Consider the following 14942-nt stretch of genomic DNA (forward strand, 5'->3'; position numbering starts at 1 on the left):
TAAAATAGCAGTGAGGACAAAGAACTGGCTTGAGTTTTGGCAGTTTTAACTAGGAGTAGAAGCTAGGTTTCAATCTCAGACTGCTTTTTAGATCTTGAGTATAACTTAAATTTGAGTTGTCTGATTCAAGTTAGCTAACATAGCTTTTTAAAAATTTTTTTTGCACAGCAGATAGGCCCCAAAGCTTCTGCCAAGAAAAAGTCATGATTTTCAAGTCAGACCTGGCACTAATGAAGATGCTGGTCCTTATTCCTGGATAATAAGATAGTCTCTGAAACCTCTTCTCCTCAGGGATGCTTTTGAAACCTTTGAAACTTTTTCCTGGGGACACTTCTGGTGCGGTGTTTACTTGACACCAGAATATTAATATATAATTTTGCAATTAATGTTCTTCACCCCCCAAATCCTCTCTCTGCACCATCATCTCAGGCAGAGATGCCTCTCCTCCCTATGCCAAGAGAAAAAATATTAAATGATATCAATTACCCAGTGCCAAGCCAGGGGAGACACAATAGATAAATTGTGTGCGACAACTCTAGTACCTTTTTCTATTTGCCACCGTTCTCTCAGATACAGTTCTCTTTCTGGTAAATCAGGGGAAAGGACTTCCTCATGCTGTTGTTAGCTGGGCCACCATTAATAGAACCCAAGATTGTGAATGGGGATTTTAGTACTACATTTCAAAGAATTATCCTTATAGTTGATGAAAAATTTGCCTAGTACGTTCACCCAGCTGTGGACAATGTAAAATCCAAAATTTTTTTGGTCTTGTGATGGTATCATAGAATCATGGAATGGTTGGAGTTGGAAGGGACCTTAAAGATCATCTAGTCCCAACCCCCCTGCGATGGGCAGGGACATCTCCCACTAGACCAGGTTGCTCAAAGCCCCATCCAGCCTGGCCTTGAACACCTCCAGGGATGGGGCCTCCACAACTTCCCTGGGCAACCTGTGCCAGTGCCTCACCACCCTCACAGTAAAAAAATTTCTTCCTAAGATCTAATCTAAATCTACCCTCTTTTAGTTTAAAACCATTACCCCTTGTCCTGTCACTACACTCCCTGATAAAAAGTCCCTCCCCATCTTTCCTGTGCCCTTCAGATACTGGAAAGCTGCTATAAGGTCTCCCTGGAGTCTTCTCCAGGCTGCACAACCCCAACTCTCTCAGCCTGTCTTCACAGGAGAGATGCTCCAGCCCTCTGTTCATCTTCGTGGCACTCCTAACAGAGGAATGCACCCTTATTGGTTCAGAATTGTGAGGTGTGATTCCAGTCAGGTTTCTGCTGTGTAGAAAATGGTGGCTTAGTTATTTTGATACTAAAATGATGAAAACTTCTGTAGACTTTATAGGGAATCTGGAGATGGTTTAGGGTCTACTGGGAAGGTTTGCCTTAAGCCCTAAGCCTCTTCCAGAAGAAGATTATTGCAAGGGCATGCCAGGGTGTTTATTCACCGTGCACCATTTCTATCTTCTCTTCTTCACACTTCCTGAGAGAATGAAGTGACTCCTGACCGACTGGTTAGCATAGACGAAATTCTCCCAGCGTATCCACCTCTGGATGGCAGCTAAGGGTAATTGGGTGAAACACAACTGCTGATGTAGCTGTGTAAGATGTCTACTGGATTCTCTAGGAGGGGTTATGAGATGGATTTTGCAGACAAAAGGCTAGGATTTCATCTGGCATACATTGACATGCACCCATTGACTGAAAGGAGCCCTTTTAAGGTAAAACAGCTGAGAATCTGGCACACAATCGTGAACATAGTGTTGAGAAGTATGTCATTTTTCTTTCAATTGCGCTCTAATTTTTTTCCTTTTGTACATAGTTGGTATTCATGAATATTTTCTTCCATCTACCTGTTGGTTTGACTAGCTGTCTAAAATACTATGCCATAAGGGTTTTTTTTTTCTTTAAATTAGAAAATAATAAATTCTAAACTCACTTACTGAAAGGTTTTGCACAAAATGCCTTGCTCCAGGAAGGAAAAAAAAGAATACAACAAAAAAACCCCTCTCCAGTTTCTGGTTGCATTTATTTTTCATCACGTTTTTTATTTGCATACTTACCTTTGAATTATCAACATCATTTTAGCTTTCTCACTAATCAAATGTGGATTATCACAAAATCACTCACAAATCAAAGTGACTAGGAAAGAATTTATGTTTTGTTAAAACATGGCTAATATTCCACTTCTTTTGCCTTCTAACTAAATTTAGAAGGTACAGACTGTATTCATCAGGCTATTCTGCAGAACCCTTCTGGATGTGGTAGAAAAGCTGATTTGTATGCATGAACTCTCATTCTTGCATTTGTGCTAGCTTTAAGTAGCAACACAGCTTTTAATTGTGAGGTTTTAAGTTCTGCAATTAAAATTTACCCTTTCTACTGAGAGGATTGAGTGATAGTTTTTTGATTTACTTTAGACAGTTTAGACAAATTATATTTAAAAGCACATAAAGATGCAAGATGCATTTCCTGACTATAAGAAGGTCAATATGTCTTAGGCACATTTACTGAAAGTTTTACTTTGAATAGCTAATGATTTTTTTCTGCTGTATTGCAGAGAACATGCTAAGATGCTACAAAGAGTTTTCCTGTCAATCTCCTCTGAGTAATCAGTTTTCTTGAAAACCATGACTAAAAAGACCTTGAAGAGTTTAGTTAATAAATTTTCCATTGTGTAAAGTTATGTCGATGGCATTAATTTTATTAGAAGTCTAAAAGCCAAATTTGTACAAAATACCCAATGTACCTTAAGGGTATTTTCATATTTATAAAGCAGATAAATGACACTTAAGAGGTATGGTTATATGATCAAGGAATCTTGAGGTAGATAAGGTAGAGTTCATACTGCAGAGTTTTGTAAATGATGTGTAATGAGAAGACAAAGGAATGAGTACAGTGTTAACTGTTTGGTTTTAAATTTTATTAACTGTTAACTGCAAGTGTGCAAAAAAATAAAGCATCTCCTCAAATAGGTTGTAGAATTACATTAAGTAAGTTCATGTATGGTTATCTGCTCATGATAACACAGGCTATTGGATATCCCTGGATTTATATCTGCCTTACTGTATCTTTTAGAAACTTCTCCAACCTTGATTTCAGAAGTTCTAATAGAAGTATTAGCCAGACCTGTGACAATTTTATCACTCATATGGATTTTAAAATCTAGTTTCTGATGGGTTTTTTTGTGTGTTTAGTTTTTTTGTTTGTTTGTTGTTTAAAGTAGTATTAAACTCTCTGCTAGCTGGAGAAGCTTTTATTTTGATTTTCCTGCATTTCTGTCCTATTCACATCACTGTTGTTTCCAGAAGTCCTCACTGTGGACCATTGTGCTACTCAGTTCAGACATTCAGTCCCTGCCCCAAGGAGTCCTTGGTCTAAGTATAAGCAAAAGACAACAGATGAATGCTGCCATATGGAGTGTATGCAAATGAGATAATATTGATCAACATGATAAGCATGCTGTGACTCTTAAACTATATGTAAACCTTTTTTACAGTTTGCAGACAACTTCTTCACGTTCCCATTTCAAGTCTTCTACCGAATATATATACTTCATGGTCACGGCTGCAATAATAGTAATAAAAAGGTTAATAAAGAACCTTCAAGCCATCAAGAATAATTTACATTATTAAAAAAAAAAATCAGATGTTGCAGATATCCTCAAAAATTTATACTTTAAATTGCATAGTATTACATAGTACAGTGTACTGTTGTGTATGTATACTTAAAATACAGTATCAAATTATTTTCGTCTGAATAATGTATGAATTTAAGGCATCAGTTCTTTTATTCTTAAAAAAATGCTAGTGCTCTAGCAATCAAAGGACTGAACGCAGATGTGTTCATGCATATGTTTGCAATATGCATGACCATGTTTCATGTTATAAGAATTAAACCATATTCAAATTTTTAGGTGATTACTACAAATCAAGAAGGAAATCATGTATAAAACAAACAGTAGGGGATTTGAAGAATTCAAAGTGTGATCTGAAAAAAAACAGGATTTAGATTTTTGGAGTAAAAAAATTCCTTTGGTTTCATAAATTAGTGAAACCTTATGTTTTATATTAGCAGTATTTGCCAACATCGTATGTTCGATTCTAAATATATACAAATTTTATTCTGGTTGGATCCGAGAAGGTGACATGAGTGCGGAAAACAAGATGAACGCGTATAGAGTTCACTTCTCATTCATCTAGGTTACTCTTATCTTAACATTTAAACGTATCCTACTGCAGCAACAGACAATGTTGCTTTCCATGTTGTGTTCCAGATAGGAGCTTGCTATTTTTAGGGAGTTGGTAATCATCCCGAACTTAGCTTACATGCTTGGAATGATGATTTGGCATATCATTTCTCTTGTTAGTATTGTTTTTAAGCAATAAGCATCACATGAAAGCATGAAAATCCTACCAGGATGAGGCAGCTCTGGTCTTGCAGAGTTGGGTGTCTCTTCTCTGTTACAGGTATTCAGTGGCTTGTGGGAAATGAGTTGGTAATTTTGGTGTAATATTTAGTAGTCATCCTGACACTGAGACTACCTCTCCATTCCAGAAGTAAATTGAGGAGTGAATGGGCATGGGATTAAATTCCATTTTATTTCTTGGTGAAAGTAGAAGCAGGATTTGAACTTTTTTTTCATGAAAGCTGACGTTGTCCTTGACTTCAGTCTTTGTTTCACAAAATGTAATCCGAAATGATGGGCCAACTTTTTAAGGCCCAACTTAAACTAAGCCCAACCTTCCATCTTACTTTTATTGCTGAAAAATAGCTTTTAATAGAATATGCTTTGGTTTGCTTCCGTCTCTGGCCAAAGCATGGGAGAAGGAAGAGGGTGTTTGGGAGAGGAGGGTTGGAAGGGGAATACGAATGGATCAAGTCTCTCCGTGGGATTAGTTCAGCGATGAACTGGTGCCTTCTTTCTTTCACTAAAAGCAAACCTGCTTTGTAAGTGTTACACTAATGCAAGTGTTAATGTTTGCTTAGGAGCCTGGAAGGGGACTCTGCTTGAGGCTATCGGAAGAAATAAAGGATCTTTAATAGGAAAAGTAGGGGAAAACATGGAAAATGTAAGTGTATTAAATCAGGAATCAGCATGCAGTAGGCATGTTCATATGCAGGATTTCTGTATTGAAAAAAAACTCAGTACTAACACCCCTACATTTTTAGAAGCACGTTCAGGAGATTTAAAAATGTTCCTTGGATAAGGTATTTCTGATCCTTAGCAAGGAATTATTTTTCATTCTTGTTGTGACTTTAACCTCTGATAAATGGAAGTAATCATCTGTTCTTATTTATTGCATTTCTGAAAATATTAGGTGTGGGTTTTTTAATATGGCAGTTAGGCAATAAAGTTGCTTTACAGGATACCAAAATATCATTCAGTGAAAATACTACACATGGTTTATATTCAGGTTCTTCATTGTTCAAAATTCAATTTTCCTCAACCCTCGCGCATTATGTTGATGGTGTTGACTTTAAGGGGTACATTTTCAAAGTCTTTTCTTCAGGATTTATAGCTAAATAACTCCCATTAATTTTAATGGTAAATGTGTGGCTAAATCCTGTGTACTGTTTTTGAAAAATGTGTCCCTAAGGTTATTGTTTTACACACTTCTGTGTAGATCCAGCTATCAAAGTTTATATTTTTCAGCTGTTTTATATAATACACACATGAAAGTGTAACATATATAATAATGTTAAACAGATTTTGGTCTAAAGTTACCGGCTTTTCAAAAAAATCTGTTTATATATTTTTCCAAAAGATAAAGCAATATAAATTGCGGTCAAAAGTTTCACCACGTATATTTTATGCAAATTAAATTTACTGCTGTTTTGTTTGGTATTCTTATCTTGGTTCTGTAAATATATGTTCAATTAGGCAGTTCCCTCTTATGCTTACCATTAGCTGCAAATTCAACAATAAGTAACCTTTGAAATAACAAATTCTGCTATTTTTCATTAAAATGTGAAGAGTTAATTATGTATTGTATTCTATTCACAATAATATTTGTAATGTTTCTGTGTTAATCTTTGCTCTCATTATTCACAAATGCCTGTGGCATCTATGAGTTATTAGGGCCTTCTTTTGTGGTATAAACATGCTTTCCTCCTGCAACGGACATCTGTGTGGCTTGTAGTAATATAAAAATCATCATCATCTTTTCCTCCACAGAAGTAGAAAATGTGCACAAAATATAGTATCATTTTGTGCAGTTACTATGTGTTTGGTTGTTTGGTTTTTTTTCTGCTTAATCATAATGAATTCAGTGTTTGGAGTTTTCCAGCAGAAAATCAGAAACTAGCAAGGCAAACAGTATATGTTGCTTTAGCTGACCATATATTAACTATTTTGTTGCAATTTAAAAAAAGAAAAAAAAAAAGAAAGTTCAGTGAACTGAATAAATGGGATAATCTAATTGGCCACATTGCGTGGCCCAAAGTATACTAGTATGGTTCAAAAGTACATTTTTGTAAAAATAAGTAAATGAATTAGAAACTGAATTTCAATTTCTTTTGGAATAAAAATGATGGCAAATGGGGAGGGGAAAAAAATGATGGTAGATATTTACTAAAAAACACAGACAATATGAAAGGATTAAAATGCTTTAATCAGACAGAAAAAAAGGCTTTGGCTACTTGATTAGGGCTGATTTCCACCATCTGCTTATACTTACTGAGGATCTAGCCCTGACTGAACACTAATTTGTGCACTTCCTAGAAATTGAAATCTCTCAGCAAGCAAATTAACAAGAGCAGGGATTCAGCAATAATGGAGCTCCTCGGCTTTTGTTTCCCTCTGACAGATGGACAGGGTGCGCTCAAATTGAATTCAGCTTTAATTGCATTGTGCCATTTAAAATTTTATCTGCTCCACAGATTTTGTTTACAGGTTTCAGGATTCCAAACCTTTGGAAATTTTTTCAGCCCTGGGTGAAATAAAGAGCACTATAATTCTGTGTGACTAGTAGGTGTTCATTACCACTCTTTGCCCTAAAGGGTGGCGTGCTGAAAAAAGGCAAAGAATTCTATTTTCAAGCCTTAAATTGATGGGTGGAGAAGTACAATTTTTCTCACTGTAAATGCTCTCTTATTGAGTATCTATTCATAAGTAGAAATATTGTTAAAAGCTAGGCCAGAAAATAAGATATGTTGGAGCTGCTTTGATTTTCTCTTTTTATAAGGGCATCACAAACTTTTCTCAGCTGTGAAGTGTGTTGCCTGGAGTTATAAATTTTTTGTGCTTTAGAGATAAATTTTTACCAAATAAATAATGACATTGTAAAACTTTCTGCCTTTTTCCTGACTGAAGGTTGGTCTGATTGAAGAGGCTAATGAGAAGCTGTTCCTTTTTGGGTGAGGTGTAAAATATTACGAAATATTTTACTTGGGTTCTAAACATTCCTGTGACGCCAACGTCGGAGGGATGCTTTTGTAACAAAATTGCTTGTCAGTCTGTGAGCTCTTCTTCATAAATCCGTGGCTTGGTGGGTACTGAACTGTAGCTCTTCTGGAAGGAAACCAAAGATCTCAAGAGTTTGAGTCAGCCATGATAACAGATTTGTATTTCTGCTTCAGCAAAGGCTGAAGACTCTGCTCTGCTGCCAGAAATCTGAGTTTCATACTCTGACACACTTTATGTCAACGCTCTTCTAATTTTATTTTTTTGCTGAACATCTGCAGCGTGGATTGCTGCTTGATGATGGGAAGTACTGGAAACTCATCTTGCTTCTTTGTGCAGAAGTACGAGAGTGTTTCATGCACCTACAAGCTGGTTGTTCCAGAGCTAAGTTCTTGGCTGTGAGAAGTACCACAGTTCCCATACGAGCCAGTGGGAACTCTGATATTAAAAATGTGTTTTATGAGGTAAATTTTGTTGTCATGGAAGAAATTTCAAAGTCTGAGGGAAAGGGAAGAGCTAACTTACCTTTCTTTGCATCGCAGAATAGACTTATTTTAGGGCTAACCTCAGTTTCTTTTTTCTTTTTCTTTTTTTAAATAGAAGACCACAAAAATACATTTCTTTTTATATCAGTTATTTGCATTTATGGATGCTAACCAAACTATACATGTGTTTAAACAGGTTCCAACAGGGAAAGCATAAAAAAAAAAAAATGTGACAATCATGGCAAAAGGGAAGATTTTGTAAAAACTCTCTATATGCAACCTCATATACCAGGAGGACAAGTCTATGATGTTAAACTTTCTTCTGTTACCTTGGAAGGTCAGATGTGAGCAAAGCCAGTGTTGATAAAGATTACTGCCTGGTGCTGCTTGGTTTGGATATGGTTACTTTGGGTTGCCAATTCCTTTGAGCAGATCTTTGTGAGGATTTTTAAAGAAAAGTGTCATAACGGGAACCCTTGTTGCAATGATGGCCCTCCAAATGTCTTTTTTCAGAGACTAGACATATTACTGAGATCTGGCAGGGAATTGCCCTGGAAAATTTGAAAGCAAATTCCTACTGATTTCAGTGAGGCCAGGATTTGGTCCATGCACTACAGTTATCTGTTCTATTTTTGGCATCTGATAGCAATCCCAAATGCATTTTGTCATCCTTCAAAGGCACTGCATTTTCCTATTTAAAAAATAAGAGACAGCATGACATAGAGATGGAGTAACAAATACCTGATGTTGCTGTCCTTGAGTATGTATAAAGGGTTAAATCGAGAATTATAAAAATCCATTTTAATAACTTTTTTATTTTTCCAATCTTTTATGATTTGAGTTAGTGAAGTCTTGAGAAATAATCTATGGAATCAATGTCTTTACCTGGTTTTGACCTGCACTGAAGTCTTCAAGGCAGTTCACTGCACCTTTCCTGGTGCAGAATGTTTAGCAAGAGTAGTGATGGAATATCTTTATTTATTTATTTTTCATTAATATTTTGTACTAGAGTAGCACTTGAAGGCAGTAGTCAGATACTGGGACTGTATTGTTAGGTGGTATAGAGATAGGCTGTTGCTCTTTTGAAGAAACAGTGAAGGTAATACAAAATAATAGAGACTTTGAGACTTGGAGCATAAGAGGTATTAAGAAACCTTACCAAAGATGATTTCTTTACACAATAAGTTTCCTAGGAGTTCCTTGCTCTCTGCGTGACTTCAGTCCATTGTGTTCTGCTTAGAAGTAAAAATCCAAGTAGGTAAAAGTGAGAAAATATCTTCTGGCTGAGGTAAGAAAAAGCTTAGGACACATCCAAGTCCTTTGTGCTGTACCGTAATTGGGAGCTGATGAATTCTTCTTTTGCCAAATTCAGGCATGAAGGAGTCAATTGGAGTTTTGCCATTGTCATCAGTGGGAACAGGATCATGCCTATTCTGCCTTAATCAGTTATGATAAGAGAGATTTATAGGTAGGAAGTATATACATGACAGTTTCCAGCTCAGTGAGTTTACACTTAGAGCTAAGAGATTTTTGGCTAATTCCCTGGAGTCCTTCCATCACATTTCTTCTCTTAGGTCAGCCGCATTAGATTCTCTGGGATTTTAAGTAGGAGGACTAAATACCCCCCCTATGGTGACTTAATTGTTCTTAAAACAAGATGGATTTCATTTATCAGCTTGAGTTTTTGAAGGGAACCATGGAAATGTTAGCACTGGTGTTGGAGTCTACTATATGCTAAGGACCTGTATTATCAGTTTTTTGAGACATGCCATTAGACTTTTCCCATTCCACACAATTAGAGTCTAGTTGCTGGTCTGATTTGGTCTCTCATCTCTATACATCTGGCTGAGATTTGGTGTTAGTTGGGTTTTAGAATGAATATCTACAGTAAGTTGCCTTCTAACGCCTTAGTTTTTACCAAGAAATAGTACAAAATCCTTTTTCTCCCTCAAAGTGGAAGAAAATCCAGCTCAAGAAATGTAACTGTGTTGATGTGCATGCATTATGTGCACAAGTACTTAAGTTTAACTTAAGATTGAAGATTTAGATCAAAGATTTAACTTTAGTAAAGGGCTTATCAACAAAAATGCTTTTGTCTTATGTACCAACACCCAGAACATAGGTTCCAAGTGTAATGTGAAGATGTATGTTTTACCCTAAAAAATAATATAGGAGTAGGGCTGTAGGTTACTAGTGAGTGCCCTAATTCCTGTCACAGATGACTTGTGGTCATAAAATGTTAAATAATTTTGTGTGACATGGATGGCTCAGTCTGGATAACAGTGATTTTTTTAATACCGATCTGTTGTCTGATGTATATTCCTGAGAGGTGAGTTTGATGTGGGTTTGAACTTTCGCAAGTGAAGGACCTGAACCTTTTCATATCATTGTCTAGACAAATTTCCAGATTTCTGAAACATTCCGCAAAAGGTGGCTTTGGGGAAAAAACAAGGGGGGGGTGGGGTGGGAACCAGCCAGTCATGGTGAATCTTACAAGGAGTTTAAGCCGGTTTTGTGTGTTAGGTGCACTCCTAGCATGCCAGCTTGGTTGATGTCTTCAGACAGTGAGATGTCCAGTTCATGATCCCAGTTGACTTCACAGCTGGGATGTTAAAAAGTCAGGGATGAGTCTTTAACATATGTGTATTCAATAAAGTGGTAAAATAACAAAGCATACGAACTTACAGGACTAGTTTCTGTTTTAGGGAAGACCCAAGTTTAACAGCTTTCAACTACATTGAAATTCTGTCTAAATTGCCTCATGAGTTTCAAGTCAAATGATTTGATAGGTTCTTAAATGCATTTCTTTTCTTTTCAAGATGAATACTGTAGCGATTATTAGAAGCCTGGTTCTATTAAAAATACTCCTGATATAAAGGTAGTTTTAGAAGTCTTTTGTTTTCTCATGGTACTTTTTTGCTAAACAGGCAGTATTGTCTAAATCAGTCAAGGTGATTAGGAAATTATAATTACGAGTAACTGTCTTGTATGCAGGCATTTTTTCTTATCCCTCTATTGCAAAGATTGATTATACTGAATTAAAGTGACTCGATGGCTGCTAGTTTTGGGGGTTTTTTTCACTTAAAATAACCCCTTGAAACTATTTTTAGTTCCTTTTTTTTTTTTTTTTTTAAGAAAAGCAGTGGCATATTGTGTTATTTTCTCTGCCTGGGATTTTTTACATCTTGAAATCAAAGTAGGTATTTCTAATGTGACTCATTTTAACCACAGACATTTGCTTTTACCATGTTGTTAGTCTTGGTCACTTGTAGTTAATTAAGATTTCAGACATCGAGTTGCCAATCAACATACTAAATGTACCTCTCTCTTCTGTTTTCACAAGCAGGCACCAGGAGATTCAACACAGTAGTTGATAGCTGGTATGTGATATCTGTCTCCTGGTTTATAGCCTGGTACAATAATGTCATTGCCCCATGTGGCAAATGGTGTAAGCTATTGTAAAACTGTTTGTCTATGTGATTAAGACATTGCAGCAGTGTGCAGCACCAGCCAATTACTTTTTTAATTTAATTATAGCAGAAAAAAGAGAATAGCATAATAGAAATTCTTGTCATAGGGAATATGTAAAATGTAAATTGAAGAGCCATGAAAATTTCATGCATTGGCAGGCTGATTTGTTCTTATTTTCAACTTGTTATGAAGACTGAGTTTCTTAAATGCAATAAAACAAGACATAGCAGTGTTTAGTAATTACTTAGTTCTACATCAAAATAATTATATACAGTATGTGTTTGCAATCCACTCTGCTGCGTATGAATGTAAAAATGAACACTTCAGGGCCCATATCAATTTTGTCTTTTAGACAGTGTAAATAAAGCTGAATCTTCAACTTTCAAATTAAAACTGATAACCTTGGGCAATCAGGGCTTTTATAAAGAAGGGGAAAAAAACTTTAGCTTGCCTCAGAACAGGTTGTGTCTCTGGAATGCTTCTGGGACTAAAGAGATCAATTAAGTGTGTATAAACAAACAGTTGGAAAAAAGCTACTAAAACAACAGAGGAGAAAGCTCTCTATTGGGCTCCAGGGGCCTGGGGGAGCGAAGTTTCATTAACTGGATCTGAAGTCCTATGGCCTTCTATAAACAGGCATTAATTAAAGAATGTAAAAAATAAAGTTTCAGACCTTGCAATATGTTAATGATCATATGATTCAGGGCCTGGGAAGGAGAGGAGCAGCAGAGGTCATAAAATAAGCATGAAGCATTTAATATGAGTGCTTGGCAGGGATTTCTGCAAATTAGTTGGTTATTTGCTGGTCCAAAGCAAATTAAGGTGATTTTGCTTCACTTGCTAATTTTTTATGTGCATGCTTGGCAAAATGTTTTTCACAAATGGATGAAGGTTATTGTTAATGGCATAATGAGAAATATTAACATATTTAAATAAACCAGTGTATTCTGACATAGGCCACAAGCGCTCACTTTTACATGTGTATTTAAATAGATCTTCTTCTGTAGCACAGCAAAAGCATTTTGGATAAAGTTCGTAAAAGAGCTTATGTTATTTGTAATAGCCTGTTTATATATTGTATTATTTAAATCCAGCTAACACCTGAAACTTTATCTTTGTGTAAAAGGACATTATCCTTCTGAAACCTTAAAGGAACACTTTCAAGTTAAAACTGATTTGTTAAATACAGATTTTTTTGCATATATTTCAGAAAATCTTTTTTTAATCAATCTTAATTATTATAATTGATTAGCAAACTATTTTGTTTTCACTGTTCATGATGTTTTGCTTTCTATATCACTTCCAGCTTTTGACGTGCCATTAAGTCCTTTATTATTGCTAGGAAAGTTAAAGTTTTTTGAACACGTGGGAGTGTAGGAATATTTGCGTGTCTCTCTTTTCCTCTCCACACAGCTGTAAAATCAAATCAGGACCAAGTGTAATCTATTTCTTCTTTACTATTAAGAGTAGAGTGAGAGTGATGGTTGCTCACTTCTCGCAGCAGCTACTGTTGAAAAACAGAGGACAAAGCAAAAAGTCCAAGGAAAAATGACAGGAGTTGACTATTCTTAATTCCAGGAAATGGGATTCTAGCTCTAACTTGTTCAAGTAGGACATTTTTCTTGTCACTTGTTGGTATGCTTTCATTTCAGCTGTTCAGTCATATGCAGTACTAGTTTCTTACTTTTGGCATCTGATTACTCCCTGTATTTGCAATTTTTTTACTTCCAGTACCTAGTGGATTAAGAAAAGGAAGTGCTTGAGGAACTGTTTAAGATGTAGATGGAAGAATGTCTGTGTCTTTAAATTCTGTGAAGTTCGGAGGTGGATGTGGCAAGGGTGTGTAGTAGAGGGAGGTAGTATGAGTAGGAAGCTACTATTGACATTGTTCTGTTGCAGCAATTTTAGATGGACAAATTGCAGTTGAGAAAATTTCATGACTCGGTAAAATGAGCAATGATGACATCTGTGGATGCAGGTCTGTTCATATCTTTGCAGAGCCTTTAGGGAAATAAATATCTCGGAACATTCGGTGAAGTGAAGCTCACTCAATAAATCAACCTGACACAATAACACTTCTGGCACATGAGCTCTACTTCTCCTCAGCACCACCTACCCCTCTGTGTTCCTGTGCTACCAAATGGTGTCTCCCCACAGGCCTCTAAATCAAATCAGAGCACACAAATACAGTGAGAATTTATTGGGAATTGGTTTTGTTCGGCAAAAACATTACTTATTAGATGAACTGAAATGATAAATTTTGACCCTTTAAGCGCTGAGGAAGTTCAGACACCTTTCTTAAGTAGAAAAGGGAAGATAAACTTTATGCTAACTTACAAAAGGTAAATAAATGGGAAGATAAGTTTACAATCTGGTTTGTCAAAGGGAATATGTAAGTTCCCCGAATGAGGTAAGTTAGTTTTTGAACTTTCAATTAGTTGCTCTGTTTGGGAAATGCAGTGAGAATCTACTAAGTTCTAGCAATAAGAATAATAAACGTACCACCCTGTTGCACTGGGCCAGTACAACAAGGAGTTCACCAACCAGTTCACAGGTGGATGCTATTCTTATGTAATGACATTTAAACACGTTATTTCTATGGACTGAAGCTGGAATGTGTAGAATAGTGTATTCTGTCCATTGATTAGAATTATTGGAAGCAGATGGCAAAAACAAAGGGTTCAATGATTTTTCTTTTATACTTTAGAGATTTGGAATGGAAACACATAGAATTAATGAAGAAGCTTTGCATTAAGTAAAGTAAAATAGGGCTCAGTAAGCAGTTTTGACAAAAGTGTATCACTTGGCTGGAAAAAAAAAAAGTCTGTGGTATGTTAAATCTTTGTTCTGTTCTGAAAAGAAGTAGTATTTTTAAAAATTACAGACGTGCTGGAGAAGTTGCAAAATGACATTTTCATGGACTTAAGCATACAGATATACATGCATGCATAAAATTATATGTCTATAAATATTATATACATACGTGCAAACACATAAAATAATTAGGGAGGATTGCTTTGCTGTTGGGAGTTGTTTCAACAGATAGCTTTCTTATTTCACTGTGATTAACTTGTTAAACTCTCAATGATTTAAGAAGTAAACTGACGTTCGAAGGAGCAGTTACTTAAAATGGCAGGAAAAGACGGGTCCTTATTGTGCTGCTGTTTTGCCCTCCATCTAAAAAAATCTAATATCCTTTTAGATGATTATCTAATTAATAAGATTTCTTTCTAATTAGGTTGAAATTGTAACATTTCGTGAATGTCCCCTTACTAAGCAAGACACTTCTTAGAACACCTGCGCTCTGGGGAACATGAAATATCTTTTCTTGAGGGAATTGTAGCAACCTTAAAGATTGTTAAACTGGAACATCTGATGGATTTCTGATTGAAATGCCAAATGATGCTCTACAGAAGTGGATTTAAATCTGACATTAACCAATCTGAACAGTATTTTACATCCTATCAAGTTAAGAAAATACAGAGATAGTGTAAGTCTGATTTTTTTTTTCCTTTTTATATTTCATTTTGAACCTAGGAGAGTAAGCTAATGGACTTGTTCTTTGTGTTTTGCTGA

This window comes from Charadrius vociferus, unplaced genomic scaffold, assembly GCF_000708025.1.
Source record: "Charadrius vociferus isolate BGI_N301 unplaced genomic scaffold, ASM70802v2 scaffold604, whole genome shotgun sequence".
Taxonomy (NCBI): Eukaryota; Metazoa; Chordata; class Aves; order Charadriiformes; family Charadriidae; genus Charadrius; species Charadrius vociferus.